The 16208-nt window shown below is 39.1% G+C and overlaps 1 protein-coding gene across 2 annotated transcripts in view; it reads right to left on the reverse strand.

The window, feature by feature from the left end:
• The window catches only part of LOC150079048 (CD109 antigen-like), a 1092235-nt gene that overhangs the window by 42538 nt on the left and 1033489 nt on the right, over positions 1-16208 (reverse strand). The gene's annotated exons all lie outside the window — the stretch shown is intronic.

Consider the following 16208-nt stretch of genomic DNA (forward strand, 5'->3'; position numbering starts at 1 on the left):
GGATGGGATCTATCCAGTAATATTAAAGGAAGTGGTAAAGGAAGTAAGCAAACCCTTAGTTATGAGAGCATCCTTCAACTTAGGGGAAGTCTCCACAGGTTGGAGATGTGCAAATGTATCCCCAATTCACAAAGGGGGGGGGAATCTAAGTGTGATAGGAATAATTACAGACCAGTTAATTTAATTTCTACTCTGGGGAAAATAATGGAGTCACTAGTTAAAAATGCATTGCAGGATCATCTAGAAAAGACTGCAGTAATAATTCAGACAGCATGGGCTTGTTAAGGGAAAGTCTTGTCTGACAAATTTGATTATACAGGCGTTTTCGCTTTACGAGTTCCCAGGTTTATGAGTTTTTTTTTCAAAGTATCGAGTATCACCAAAATTGAAAAAATTAATGCTAAACATTCATAAATACCGCATTTTAAACCACATGCGTAACTATACAATACAGTGTTCCTCGCTTTACTATATTAATCCGTCCCAGGGATACCATCGTATCGTGAAAATATCGTAATTTGAACCCAGTAAAACAAGATTGGTGAGGGGAATGAAGGGATCCTCTTACCAGGAGAAGCTTAAGTTGTGCAAATTGCAACAGCTGGGGACTAGGCACCCTGGCGCCTCCGTAGCTGGGTGGGCAGGAGCAGCAGTGCGTAGCACACGCTTCTTGATTAGACCGGGGTTCGAGCCTGTGACTACCAAATACAGAGGATGCGGAAAGGTCAGGGAATGACCACCGCATATCCCCGGAGCAATATGGCCTTAGTTGTTAAAAACCAAAATAACAACAACAACTAGGCACCTGCGAGGTGATCTGACTGAGGTGTATAAGACCTTGAATGGGTTGAGCATGCTTAATTCTGATGGGATTCTTCCACTTGTTCAGATTATGAACCTAAGGGGGCATTAATTGAAAATGAGGAAGGACAGATGTAGAATAGATGTGCGGAAATTTGCCTTTAGCCAGCGGGTGGTTAATTGCTAGAACAAACTTCCATCTGTCATGGAAGTTGATAGGTTAAATAAATTTAAGGAGGAACTGGACAAATATTTAGAGGGGATTGTCACTACTACTACACTATTTTTTGGTAATTCATTCCACGACCTCAGAAGTTGAAATTTTCTCTATATAATTCTCTAAAAGTTTAGTGCAAATTTTATTAGTTACGAATTCAAATCATTAAAATGCACCACACTTTCAAACCTTAACAGAACATATATGTTTTGTTAACGATGAAAGTGTAGTGAATTTTTCTTTGTGACATTTTTCTAAAGCACATTTCTGTAGGTCATAACCATAAAACAAAAACAATTTGCAGTTTCCAGTTTATTGGGTTTTTTTTTTCTGTTACTGCAAGCAGTTATAAATGGGTAGTAAACTCCATGTTATTGCATTTGCAAAAATACCGATAGTTGGAATTGTGTGGTCTTTTTACGTTATTATGGTGAAACATGTTTCCCCTTTACCGAAATCTTCAATCATATAAAAAACAAATTTTCAGAATCTTCTCTTCATTCTTTTTTTTTTTTAAGCTTCGTAAACTTGTTACTCCACGCAAATCGTTTTAGTTGCTATTTGTGCAATCTGCTAAAAACTGCGAGAAAATTTAGACTATGTATATATTAAGTGAAATAGCATCATTAATACACAGCCATTTCTGAATAAACAGAGTATTTATAAGGCGGCATCATTTTAAGTTTTAAGAAGAAGGGCCAAACAGCCCTAAAACGGTGCCGTCTGGGCGGTACCCATCTGAGAATAAGTAACATTAGTCTTTTCCTTAGGTGAAACGTAACTTATTCGAAGTAGTGCAATATCATGGCAACTCGTGAAGGTATACACAATATGAGATATAACGTAAAAAGATGCCGCCTTATAAATACTCTGTTTATTCAGAAATGGCTGTGTATTAATGATGCTAGTGCACTTAATATATACATAGTGTGCATTTACTCAATGATGATGATGATGAATAAACATTCTTTAAAATTTGCAAGTCATAAATAATTTCTTTATTATTAAAATTTGTTTGATTTTACAGGATATGTTTAATTTCTTTGGATAAATAAATCATTGTTTAAACATAAACTAAGTAGCTAACTAATTTCATTGTTGAGAATGTAACATTTAACATTTTTTAACATTTATCTCATTATGTCTATGAGATATAAATTCCCGCTTTACGAGCACACACTAGGAACGGATTAACTCGTAAAGTTGGGAACTACCTGTATACTATGATGTGCTTACAAATGAACTGGAGGCAAAAAATAATTTTGGCATAAGCATTAGTAGAGGCATATGATGCAAGAAAGCATGCTTATGCAGCATCAGCCAAAAAAAAAAACTTCCATTTCACCCCTCTGTTCGTTTGAAATACCTGTCCAACTAAGCCTTAAATTTATTTAGGCTATCAACTTCCACAACAAGGGCTAACCCGCTGGCTAAAGGCAAATATCCGCACATCTATCCTACTTCTATCTTTCCTCAATCTGAATTTATGCCCTCTCAGGTGATTATTCTGAGAAAGAGGAAGAATCCCATCAGCATTGATCATGCTCAAACCATTCAAGGCTTTATACACCTCAATCAGATCACCTCGCTGGTGCCTAGACTCCAGACACTGTAATTTGCAAAACTTAAGCCTTTCTTCGTGAGAGCAACCCTTTGTTCCATTCACTAATCTTGTTGCCCTTCTCTGTACTCGTTCCAGCAGCTCTACATCCTTCTTGAAATGAGGCCTCCAGACCTGAAGGTGTGGCCTGATCATTACAAGTGAATAATCACCTCCTTATCCCTGCTAGAAAAATTCCTGTATATCATTGATAAGACACCATGAGCTACTCTTGCAGGCCATCTGCACTGCTCAGAGAACTTCATATCTGCCTGCACAATTACCTCCCAAGTCCTTTTCATTCTCTACCACTGTCAGAGTAGTACCACAGAGTTGATACGTTGCTCTGGGGTTGCTGTTTCCCATATGTAGTACTTTACATTTATCAATGTTAAACTTCATTTGCCACCTCTCAGCCCATCTGCTTAACCTTTCCACATCCTGTTGCAGCAGCATAGCATCAGTAGTGTCCTTAACCACCCTGCCAACCTTTGTATCGTTTGCAAACTTGGATATTAAGCTTGATATACGATCATCAATATCATTTATAAATACAGAAAACAATAATGGACCCAACACTGAACCCTGAGGGACTCCACTAATAACATTAGTCCACGATGAGCAGTGTCCATTGATTACCACTCTCTGTCTTCTCCCCCTCAACCATCCCTTTATCCATAGCAACAATTTGCCTCCAGTGCTACACTGCTCCAATTTGTGCAGCAGTCTTCCATGTGCAACAGTATCAAAAGCCTTTCTAAGATCCCAATATATAATATCAAACTCATTACCTGCATCATAGTATCCAATCAAATTGGTCAGGCAAGACTTTCCTTTAATAAAACCATGCTGCGTCCGAGCTATAACTGAAGACTTGTCTAGATGATCCTGCAGTGCTTCTTTAACCAGTGCCTCCATTAATTTTCCTGGAACAGAAGTTAAGCTCACAGGTCTACAATCACTTGTGTCAGCCTTTGATCCTCCTTTGTGAATTAGGGTCACATTTGCACTTCTCCAATCTATGGGTACCACCCCTGAGTCCAAGGAAGCTCTCATAATTATGGCGAAGGGATTTCTTACTTCTTTTGCTGCCTCCTTTAATATAACTGGATAGATACCATCCATCCCAGTTCCCTTTTTTGTGTTTATCTTCAATAATTTCTTCTCCACTTTACTCTCAGTTATTACAAGATTATCTAGCTTACTGCTAGAGTTGAATACACCTCTGGCATTCCCCTCACTGAATAACTCCTCATGTGTGAATGTCGATGCAAAATATTCATTTAGTTTGTTAGTTACCTGAGCAGGATCATCAACAATAGAACCATCAATATCAAGTGGACCAATCTGATTCATCCCTCTTCCTTCTAGAGTTTACATGAGTAAAGAACTCTTTGCTGTTTTTCTTTGCAGCCTTTGCCAAAGATTTCTCGTAATCTGACTAACCTCCTTTGTAACTTGGTTACAGATCAGCTTATATCTATCATACGCTTCTGTGTCACATGTTAATTTATATGTATCCCATGCATTTTTCTTCTCTACCATATGTCTCATAAGTTCATCTGACATCCATTTAGGCCTAAACATTGAACAGTATTTCTTAGTTGGTATGTAAAGCCTAGTAGCTTCCAAGATAAGTTCTTTGAATGCTTCCCATTTTGAATTTGGTGTTGGTAACATCATCAGTTGGTCCCATTGTATAGAATTTAAATATTGTCTCAAACCATCGCAGTAACCTTTATGAAAGCAATAACCCTTCCCTTTACCCCTGATGGTAGTTACCTCCTTGAGTAAATCCCACTTCAGCACACTGTGATCACTGCCACCTAGTGGCTCCTGTATCTGCAGATTCTTAATGCATGAAGAATCACTACTGATAATCAAATCAAGAGTATTACTCCCTCTAGTTGCCTCCCAAACATGCTGCTAGTCTGTGAGTGACCAACCCACAAATTCCATTCAATATCTGGGAAATTAAAATCCCCCATTATAAAATTCTCTGATTTACTGGCCCACTCTAGTTCTGTACAGTCTCTTATTATACTCATCAGAGTCATTAGACCTATAGCACACTGCTACTCTCAATTTTGATCTCCCAATGCTTATGTCACACCAAACTGACTCGACACTGCACTGTCCAACAATGTCGACCGGCTTCACTTCCTTGGATTTTGTGTGTTTCTTAACTAATAGCATAACCCCTCCTCCCTTCCTTTCCTGTCTATCCTTTCTGTACACATTGTACTCCCCAAATTCCAGTTCTGCATTCCTTATATCTGTGTGACACCACATCTCTGATATCCCAAAAATATCTGCCTTTGATGTTTTGAGTAATACCTCAAATTCATCAAATTTATTTACCAAACTCCTAGCATTGGTGTACACGCAAGTATACATGTACCTGTTCCTATTTTTAGCTACCCTAACACAACCCATGTGTTTACTTGTACCGCAATGACTCCCAGCAGTCTCTGAAATATCCTGCATCTTGTTTTCCAGGCTGCTGCTCATTCCAATAGAAGCAGTGCAAGAATCACTTTCACCTCTGCCAGAGGCTACTGTTAATCTATTAATCCTTGTATCCCCCCCCCCCAAGCTACCAGTTTTCCGACCCACCTAACACTGCCTCGATAGCATCAGCAAATATTCTTGTACCTTTTCTATTTAAGTGTATCCCATCCCTGTAGAAGCAGTCTCTCCTGTTAACAAGTACAGACCAAGCTGAAAAAAATTCTACCCTTTGAGTCTTGCACAATTTTTCCCGGGCCGAATTGATCGACAAGGCTCTCATCATATACTCCCTCCTGTCATGTCTAGGCAAAATTGCAGACATTTTCAAATTTAACCCTAATTCACTGGTTTTTTTCAACAGTGACCTGTACTTGTTAAGTAATTCTGCCGGTCTCCTACTCTTAATATCATTAGTGCCAACGTGTACAACTATATCACCTTTTGTGCCCGTTAAGGTTGATATCCACTCTACAACGTCATCAACCTTTGCCCCTGGCAGGCGTACCCTGGTCCTGTTCTACCTATCCTTTTTACAAAGCATGTTCCCCGTTTCCCTGACAATAGAGTCACCCACAACTACTAGTTCCTGTGGGACCAGCGCATTCTGCCTTGGAGTTTGCCGCTATGTTGCGTGATGACCAAGTGCAAGCTCTGGCATTGGTGTGGGCCCCTCAATTTTGATCCTTCAAGGGCATCCACCCTGTCCTTCAAGCTCTCATATAGGTCCATGTCCCGAACATCATGCAAGCAGTGCATTTTAAAAGGCTATGATTCAGAGGGCAACTGCCCCCCCCCTCCCTCAGTTCTCCTCTGAGCCACAGCACTCCCATTAGCTTGAGTCTTTTGCTTTGCTGCTCTGGTCTGAGTGATGATTTCGATTTAATTTCAATAAAATTTCAATTTCAGTACTAAATTATAACCCTAAATTTTTATCCCAACACAGTTATAATGCTATATATATTTTTTTCAGTATAGAGTATTATCTACGAGTTCCGTTTATATAATTTCTGTATCAAGTTATGTATTAATTAATTATGTTACGTTTGTAATCTAAGTCATTATATGCATTTAGTTAAAAGTACAATTTAATTGACAATGAAGTTTAAAAAAATTAATAGATTTTACTGATTAATTGACAATATTATATTATATACTGTACTATACTAAGTTTATGCTATCTAGTACAGGATATAACATTGTGTCGTATAACAATGGCGGCAAGTTAAGAACGGTAAATCTACGGACAATTAAGTATTAATTAACTTCCAAATCTCACTGTCTCAATTCAGAATAAACTAAGGATCCTGACTAGGTCTATAAGCTACTTAAAGAAAATAATTTGATGTAACAATAGGTCAATAAAGCGGCTAAATATGGCTAAAAAACGTCTCGTTCAGCGAATCTGCAACTTGTAACACGTGGATTTGATACCCTTACCAATACTTTTATGCAATAACAAGGGCGAGTAAAGAATAAATACACCAGATTAATCAGAAAATCACAAAATAATGCTATACTACTAAATTTAAATCAAAAGTTTTAGAAAAACAATTTCAAATCAATAAATAAGAAAATCCACTTAGCAACTTTGAACACTTCTGACTCCCACTAGCTTCGTCAGCAGATTCCTGATACTTGGATTTCAGGAAAGCTTTTGATACTGTTGTGCATGGATGACTACTGTACAAATTGGAGCAGTATGGTATTAAGGGTAGGTTGCTACAATGGATAAAAGGGTAGTTGAGTGGGAGAAGACAGTGGTAATCAATGGATCTGCTCTTTGTGGACTATTAGTGGAGTCCTCCAGGGTTCGGTGTTGGGCCCACTGTTGTTTTGTATATTTATCAATAATATTGATGAAGGTATATCAGGCTTAATGTTGAAGTTTGCAGATGATACAAAGGTTGGTAGGATTGTTAATGACAGTAATGGCAGTGGGCTACTGCAACAGGATATAGAAAATTTGGGAAATGGGCTGAGAAGTGGAAACTGATGTTTAACATTAACAAATGCAAAGTACTGCACATGGGTAGAAGTAATCCCAGAGAAATGTACCAAATGTGTGGTAGAAAATGAAAAAAGAGTGGAAGTAATTGTGCAGTCATGTATAAATTTTTCTGAGGATCAGATATGAAGTAGAATAGATGTGTAGAAATTTGCCTTTAACCAGTGGGTATTTGATTGGTGGAACAAACTTCCATCTGTTTTTTGTGGAAGTTGATAGCTTAAATAAATTAAAGGAGGAACTGGACAAACGTTTAGAGGGAATGGATATGGATTTTTTTTTTTTTTCCCTGCTGGTGTTAAGTAAGCTCATACACTTGCTTTCTTTTTTTTTTTTTTTTTATGAGAACCCCAAACACGAGAGGAATTATAACCTATAGTACTTAGTACCGTGCTTGGGTTGGAGGTTGAGAAGATGAAAGAAGATATTTGTTGATATTGGACTTGAACTTCTGTAGATTGTAATTTTCAGGAAATACGTATGAAGGAAGGTTGTTCCAGAAAGCGGCAGTTGAATGAATAAATGAGGAAGATGAAAAGTTGGTTCTGTGGGTTTGAAGTTGGACAGTAAATGGATGTTGGCTGGTGGCGGCACGTGTTCGGACTGTTTTGAAAGAGAGAGCGGGAATTATAGAAGCCAATTCAGAAGAACAGTACCCATGGAAGTATCTGTAGAAGAGGCATGCAGCAGAAACAGTGTGTCTATTAGAAAGCGAGTGGAGAGACTCTGTTACAGATGAATCATTAATTAACCTAACTGCCCTCTTCTGAATGGAATCAAGAAGCCTGAGAGAGGTTTTGGGGGCACCACCCCAGATGTGGGAACAATATTCCATGGCAGGGCGAATTTGCGATTTATACAGAGTGAGCAGCTGTTTGGGAGAAAAGTAACGCCGAGAGCGAAAGAGAAAACCAAGTTTTTTAGATGCAGAGGAAGCAATATTTGTAATGTGCATGTGCCGAGAGAGATTAGAAGTCAGGGTAATCCCCAAAAGAGATATATCATTTTGCCTAGAAATCGGAGTGTCACTAAAGATAAGCATAGGAGCAGAAGAATCCTTTTTGTGAGATATAAGACAAGATTGAGTTTTAGAAGGGTTGAAATCAACTAAGTTGTCTTTGCCCCACTGGAGAATTACCTGAAGATCGGCATTTAAGGAATTGGCAGCAGATTTTCGAGAACTTGAAGCTGATTGAGCTGGACAAGGTTTCTCAAAATGGAAAGTTGAATGCAATGTGCTATCATCGGCAAAACTATGGATAGGATTTCCAGTCAATGGAAGAAGGTCATTGATATACAAGAGGAAAAGAATGGGGGAAAGAACTGAACCTTGGGGGACACCAGCATTAGTGGAAAAGTTAGAAGACAGAGAGCCATCTACCATCACCCTCAGTGAGCGATCAGAGAGAAAACTGGATAACCAATTACAAAAAAACAGTTGGCAAACCATAAGATGGAAGCTTGTTTAGAAGACCTTTATGCCAACGATCAAAAGCCTTTGAGATGTCAAGAGCAACTACTTGTGTTTCACCGTTGATCAGACGGAAGGTTTCTAGGTAGTTTAAGAGTTGGCGATTAATTGATTTCTCCATTACTTTAGAAAGAGTAGAAGTAATTGCAATGGGACGATAATTGGATGGGAGGCATTTGTCACCCTTTTTAGGAACTGGCTGGATATGAGCAAATTTCCAAGCAGAAGGAAAAACACCTTTGGAATAAGAAAGTGAAAAAAGGCGGCAAAGAATAGGAGTAAGTTCAGGAGCACAGGTTTTGAGAACAAGTGAAGAAATACCATCCGGACCTGGAGCTTTCTTAGCATCAAGATTCATCAAAATCCTTCTGATATCCTTTTGACGGAAGACCACAGGAGGCATTGAATGGAGCGTGTTAGGAATGGTGGGAGGTGTTTTACCAAGATCATTAATACATGAGCTGGAAGAAAAATGGGATGCTAGCAGGTCAGCTTTATCCTTGGCTGAAGTGACAACAGAACCATCTGGTTTGGACAGAGGTGGGAGCAGAGATGGGCAAAAGTTGCGGCCAATAGCTTTGGCAAGAGACCAGAATGCTCGGCTACCTTTAGGGCAAGAAGCAAGTTTTCTACTCTTAGCCTGTTCAAACTCTAGTTTGGACTGATTAATAACTGCTTTACAATTGTTGCGAGCTTTGGTGTAGGCAGAAAATGAAACTGAAGAATTAGAAACAAGCCAATTACGATATGCAACGTTCGTCTCTTGGACAGCCTTAGCACATTTATTGGAAAACCAAGGTTTAGATAAAGGACGAGATTTTAAAGTGGAGTGTGGGATAAAGGATTCCATTCCTGCAAGAATAATTTCGCTGACATGATCTGAGCAAACGTTGACATCAGAAGTTTTGAAACGGTAATCAGACCAAGGAAAAGAAGAAAAGAAGTCTCGCAGGTCATCCCATTTTGCATTCTTGTAATGCCAAACAACACGTGGTTGGGAATAGCCATGAGATAAAGGTCCCATTGGAGAAGAGACAATCACCAAGTTGTGATCTGAAGTGCCTAAAGGACCTCTCACTTCAACCTTGTACTTAGAAGGGTTGTTTGTGAGAAAAAGATCAAGCGTATTGGCTGTATGATTAGGATTGTCCGGTATTCTTGTAGGTAAATGAACAATCTGTGCTAGGTCATTAGTAATTGCAAAAGCCTCAGCATCTCGACCTGCTGGGTCGGTGTGACTAGAAAACGGAAGCCAGCTGGAGTTGTGAACGTTAAAATCACCAAGGAAAATTACCTCACTGTTAGGAAAGTTGGACTGGAGAAAGTCAAGTTGCAAAGAGAGGAAGTCAAAGAGCTCCAAGTGATTAGTGGAGTTGGGAGAACGGTAGAGACAACAGATGAATTTTACACAATGAGGTAGAGAGATTTTAAGTCAGAGAAGATCAAAGAGAGGAGATTCCAAATTGCCGTCTCTGACAGGGAATATCAGAACGGACATATGCACAAGTACCACCTTTGAGGCGAAAGGAATCATACAGCAAATAATTTGGACATCTGAGATGAGCAGTAGTTGAATCAACTGATAACTGAGATTCAGTCAGAAAAAGTACATGGGGTTTGGAAGACTGCAAGTGGAAATGGACATCGTTGAGATTAGAATTGAGACCACGTATATTTGTGAAATGAATTAGGAAGTGCTTGGGAGGTTTAGATCTTTTCGCAGATAAGCTTGCTCTATTATTTTGACAATTCATGGTGTATTCAATAGTAAGAAAAAGTGGGTGGGACATGCTGTATGAAGTAATGAAATTTTTGGATATGGCGTACATGTGGTAAGAATATACCCAGATCCTTGACATAACGTGGCCTCGACAATGCTCCCCGCATACACACTACTCGGACTCCCTCCAGTCACTATCTGGCAGAGTAGAGGTAGCAAGATTATACACTAGCTGATCCGGAAGCCTCCTAGAGAGTTATAAGTAGGTTTGGTCCGGTGTACTATCTAGCGGCCGGCCTGCGAACACCGTTTTAGAGCTGTACCCTCGAAATGTAAGGAATATTGGATCTCGCCACGACATTCATCATAACCTCAAAAATCATCAATCATACTGCATGATGGAAGAGATAGGGAAGGGTTGGCCGGAACTTAGCTCTAGAGACTAAACATGGGTTCCACCACTTCAAGCCTCCAATAAGCATCACATTCCTCCATTACTATTACTAGAGTCCTAAAATGAACACCACGAGGAATTAACCTAAATAGAGAGAAGTTGACCCAACTAAAATTTGCTGATTGTGTCAGTACACTGTGATCCTGCCACCTAGTAATTCCTTTATCTTCAGATTCCTAATGCATGAATAATAACTGCTGATAATCAGATGAAGATTATTCCTTCTGGTTGCTTTCAAACATGCTGCGGTAGAAAAAACAATCAACCAGTAAATCCACAAAAGTCTTTGCTAGTTTGTGAGTGACCAACCCACAAGTTCCAGTCTATATCTGGGAAGTTAAAATACCCCATTATAAGACAATCTGATTTACTGGCCTACTTTATTTCTCTGTAGACTGATCAGAGTCATTAGGCCTACAACACACTTCTACTCAATTTTTTTTTCCCAGTAATTATGTCACACCGAACTGACTTAACACTGCACTGTCCACCCATGTCAACTGGATACACTTCCTTAGAGTTTGTGTTTATTAACTTACAGCATGACCCCTCCTCACATTGTACTACTCAAATTCCAATTCTGCATTCCTTATATCTGTGTGACACCACATCTCTGATATCCCAATAATATCTGCATTTGATGTCTTCACCACCACCTCAAATTCATCCAGTGTATTTACTATACTCCTAGCATGTTCATGCACTAATTCTTACTCTTAATTGCCATAACTCAATGCATGTATTTACTTGTTCCATGATGAGTCCCAGCAGTCCTTGAAATCCTCTGCACCTCGCTTTAAGGCTGCTGTTCATTCCAATAGAAGCAGTGCAATAATCACTTTCACCTTTGCCTCAGTCCATTGTTAGTCTGTATACCTTAACCCCCAAAACTAGCAGTTTTCCACCCCACCAAACACCGGCTCAAAAGCATCAGCAAATATTCTTGCACCTTTTCTATTTAAGTGTATCCCATCCCTGTAGAAGCAGTCTCTCCTGTTAACAAGTACAGTCCAGGCTGAAAAAAATTCTACCACTTGAGCCTTGCACAATCTTTCCAGGGCCGAATTGATCAAAGGCTCTCATGATATACTCCCTCCTATCATATCTATGCAGAATTTCAAACACTTTCAAATTTAACCCTAACTTGCAACTTTTTTTCAACACTGATCTGTACTTCTTAAGTAAGGCTGCAGATCTACTCTTAATGTCATTAGACCAACTTGTACAACGATAGCACCTTTTGTGCCCTTAAAAGATATCTGCTCTTCAACGTCATCAACTTTTTCCTCTGGCAGACATACACTGGTCCTATTCCATCTATTCTTTTTACACAGTATATTTCCTATCTCCCTGACAATAGAGTCGCCAGCCGTTGTTTACAGATATCTTGGCTACCCTGATCACCGGATCTCACCCCATGCGACTTCTGGGGTGTTTTGAAGGGGTTTCATTGTGGGGTGTTTTGAAGAACCAGGTGTATCAGGAAGGATGTCAAAAACTCTGGCAGATCTGAAGGACAGCATTAGACGTCATGTGCTGGCTATTCCAGTTGACATGTCATGCTCTGCTGTAGAAAATTCTGTTCTTCAAATGGAAACTGTTGTTGACCAAAATGGAAGACACATTGAACAATTGTAGCACTCTTCAAGGGATTTGTATTGCCACAGTGCCATATAGTGACAAATTTTGTAACTAATTTTTTTTCCAATAAATGGCGAACACATTCTTCATTGTACCTGTTGTCCAAATTTCTGTTCAGTATGAATCTTTGAACTGGCTCCAGAGCCCTCTACATAGGGATACTTTAATTTTAACAACCCTGTATATAAGCCTGCTTCCTTGCATCATTTGCCACTTGGACCAAAGCCCTATGGTGTTAATACTTGGTTCAAGATAGAGATTGAGACACCTTATTATTAAATAAAATAAACAAATAAAGTAATTACCTAGTGTTTTAGATTTCTTTAGTACTAGTAGTGGTAAATGACGCAAGGAAGCATGCTTATACACCATCAGCTAAAAAAAAAAATAAAAAATAAAAAAATAAAATGCCCACAACATATGTCCATCTCCTCTAATGATTTGTGGATCTTGAAGTGTACCAATGGATCTTGAAGTTGCCTACTACCTTATTGCCTCTGTAAAAATATTATTATGATTATTAGCTATATGGTGCAGGGAAGCCTGAGGTTTATGCTGCACCAGCCAAAAAAAAAAAAAAAATTCGTGAGTTACCCTGAGAGAGAGAGAGAGAGAGAGAGAGAGAGAATGTCAAAAGGGAATCACCAAGAAAGAGAAGAATGGTGATATCCAGCTCAAGCCCATACTTGCCAAATGTGAGCCTCTGGGGTTCTATATTCCGAAGGAAATATGCAGAATAGTCCTAAACTAAAACATGACCTAAAAAGTAAAAGGTTAGCATCAGAAACAAGCTACTTTTCATTTGACAGTAGATAGACAATTACTGATGAGGGAATTACCGACAAAGAACCTGTCACCAAGAAAATAGTTAAATTACATGGACTCCAAGGTCAGGCCCTGGTTCTCTTCAAGACTTTTTTTATTAACTACATCCTTACTGGGCCATGGCTCCCTAAATTCCAACTCACTCTATTCCCTAGGCTTAAATACCCCCACCGTTTTTTCCTGTAGTGCCATGGAAGACTGGTCTCATACCCTACACAATTGTACAAATCATTTTGAAGCAGGAATACTCTAAACAGCAATTGTTACTTTTCCTGAAGATAAACTGTATCTACCCTCATGACCACAGTACCTTCCAACCCCAGTCAAGTATGCACACTCTGTATTTTCATGGGAACAAGTATTCATTAACCAAACAGGTTTGCTATTCTATCTCTGCAAAGGCTTTAAGCTAAATCCAAATGTACCATCTAATGCTCAAATGCTCACCATCTGAGCATTTGATGCATCATCTTCTGGTGAGCCATCTAATGCTCACCAGCAGAAACTGTTCCCTGCAGGAACAGTTGTTTGTTGGTGAGCATTAGGAGCAATTGCTCCTAGTGCTCACCACAACTATGGAGCAAATGCCTCCTATTCCTAAATAGAAGGCCAAGGAACTAACTTCACTGCTGGCCACTAACATCCCCTAAGCATTCTTAACTGTGGAATTCTACAATGACCACTGGCCTCTCTCATTGGTGGGAGGTCAGCGTTCTACTAATGGGATCTCTTTTGGACTATCAGAACTTAATTGGTACCCACCACCTCTCATGGCAAAGGGACTGTCTATGGATACTTGGTCAGAAGTGGGATTTAGTGGATTCTTTGACTTTGATATCTGTAGGCTTCTTTGTAGACTGACTAACCACTCAGGTGCCCACTTTCTTCAAGAGTCGTAGGATTATCTGCCAAGGTGGTATCAACTGTAAATCTGTAGTTCCTGTCCTATGTGGAAGAATGTTATATTGACATTTACCAATTAGTATTAGTAATTGCCATATGGTGCAAGGAAGCCTAAGGCTTATGCAGCACAGGTAAAAAAAAAAAAAAAAAAAAAAAAAAAAGGATATAATAATAAAATTAAATAAAATAAACAATTATAATAAATAATAAAAGAAAAGAAAATAGACAACCTATGCATTTCCCTTCTTCCATAGGTAAGTATCCAGCTGACCTTTGAATTTCCCCAAACTGTCAGCCTCAACCACCCATGTAGGTAACTTACTCCAGAAATTTATAACTCTCCAGCTAAAATAAAGCTTCCTGCAATTCAGTCTAAACATCTCCCACTGTAACTTGAATTTATGGCCCCTAGTTCCAGAATCATTTATAACTGAAAATTTCATCATCATTTATTTTACTTTTGCCTCTCAGAGCCTTAAACATCTCAAGTCTCCTCTAAGGTGCCTAGTTTTCAAGCTGTGCAACCCATATATTTGAAATCTTTCCTCATATGAAGCCCTTTTGCCAATCTTACCAGGTGAATTACCCATCTTTGGACCCTTTCAAGAAGCTTGATGTCTTTTTTGTTAGTTGCACTTGAACAGTATTCCTAGTAAATGCAAGTTTCTGAAGAACACAGTGGAGCAGGTCCAGAGGAGTCCTTGAGAACTGAGCTAGTTGATGACAGGAGATAGAATACAGTACAAGAGGCAAGCTAGCAGTTCAGTGACCATTACTGACATAATTTACTGACCATTGTTATTTACAAGAGGTGGCTCGTTTACCTACCATAAAACACTATGATAGGAACACACAGGAAACACATGTCACTATGATATCAAGAGAACTAGCTCTATTTTCTATGCAAAATTATGTTACTAGCCCCAGAAACCTCTGAGCCACAAAGAAGCATGAAACCAACAAATATCCTGTTATTACTCCTGTAATTGGTGCACAAGAGTAATAACAGGCAGATACTTATCCAGGACTGCTCGGTTGTCTGTTGCACCCTATTCATATTTTACATCCTGGACATCAAATAGTCCAGTTCCCAAAGCTGTGGACCTCCACCCTCCAGCAAAGCAGGAGAGAGGAAGTAAGATTATCAAGACTAAGGATTGGACATACATATCTCACTCACTTGCACCTTGTAATGAATTCCAACTCCCCATTGTGCATATACACATGCACACAATTCACTATTCATCATTTATTAAAATACTATCCTCACCTTTAAACTATTCATTCCAGTATATTTTAGTCACTTAAAAATGTACAACTGTACCAGTACTATTTCACATCCTTGGAGATGATGCTAATATGGAAGAGCTACTTATTTCTTAGACTGGACTGAACAATATCCTAAAATATGATTGAAATTTACAATAAAGTTATTTCTTTCTTCTTAACTATTAGAAAGACACAATTTTGCCCAGAGAGTCCTTATGTCATTAGCTCCAGCAGCAGCAACAACAACAAAGCCCAGTTCTCTGAGATCCCTCTGGACCTCTTGCAATGTGTGCTTCACTCAGCCTTACCTTACCCAACAATTTCAGAGCCCAAAGAAGCATGAAATCTCAGATAGTATAACTGAGATATTTGTACATTTGTGTATCTTCAGCAAAACTGAACTTCTGGCTTGACTTTTGTACTGTATTCATATTCTATCTCCTGATCATCAACTAGGCCTCCTCTAGACCACCTGCACTGTGTTCTTCATGGAACTGTTGTATTTCTACAGTCTTCTATCATCCCTCCCATTGGATCGATTCCTTTGGACTGCTCTTTCAGATCTTTCCATCTACAGAACAAATACTGTAGTGATTTTCCTCGGATGTCTCTTGCATTTCTTCAGGCAAAGAACACCATACTGACCCCTAATCATTTAAGTGTATCTCTCTCTCTCTTTTCCCATGCTCTTTAATCCTTTCCTCATCCAACTCAAACTATTTCCCTTTAATTTCTTGCTTAACCCCAGTGGTGGAATATTACTGACGTTAAAGGCTCATCTCAAGTTTGGC

Source organism: Mastigoproctus giganteus, chromosome 10, assembly GCF_048544385.1.
Source record: "Mastigoproctus giganteus isolate SK-2022 chromosome 10, ASM4854438v1, whole genome shotgun sequence".
Taxonomy (NCBI): Eukaryota; Metazoa; Arthropoda; class Arachnida; order Uropygi; family Thelyphonidae; genus Mastigoproctus; species Mastigoproctus giganteus.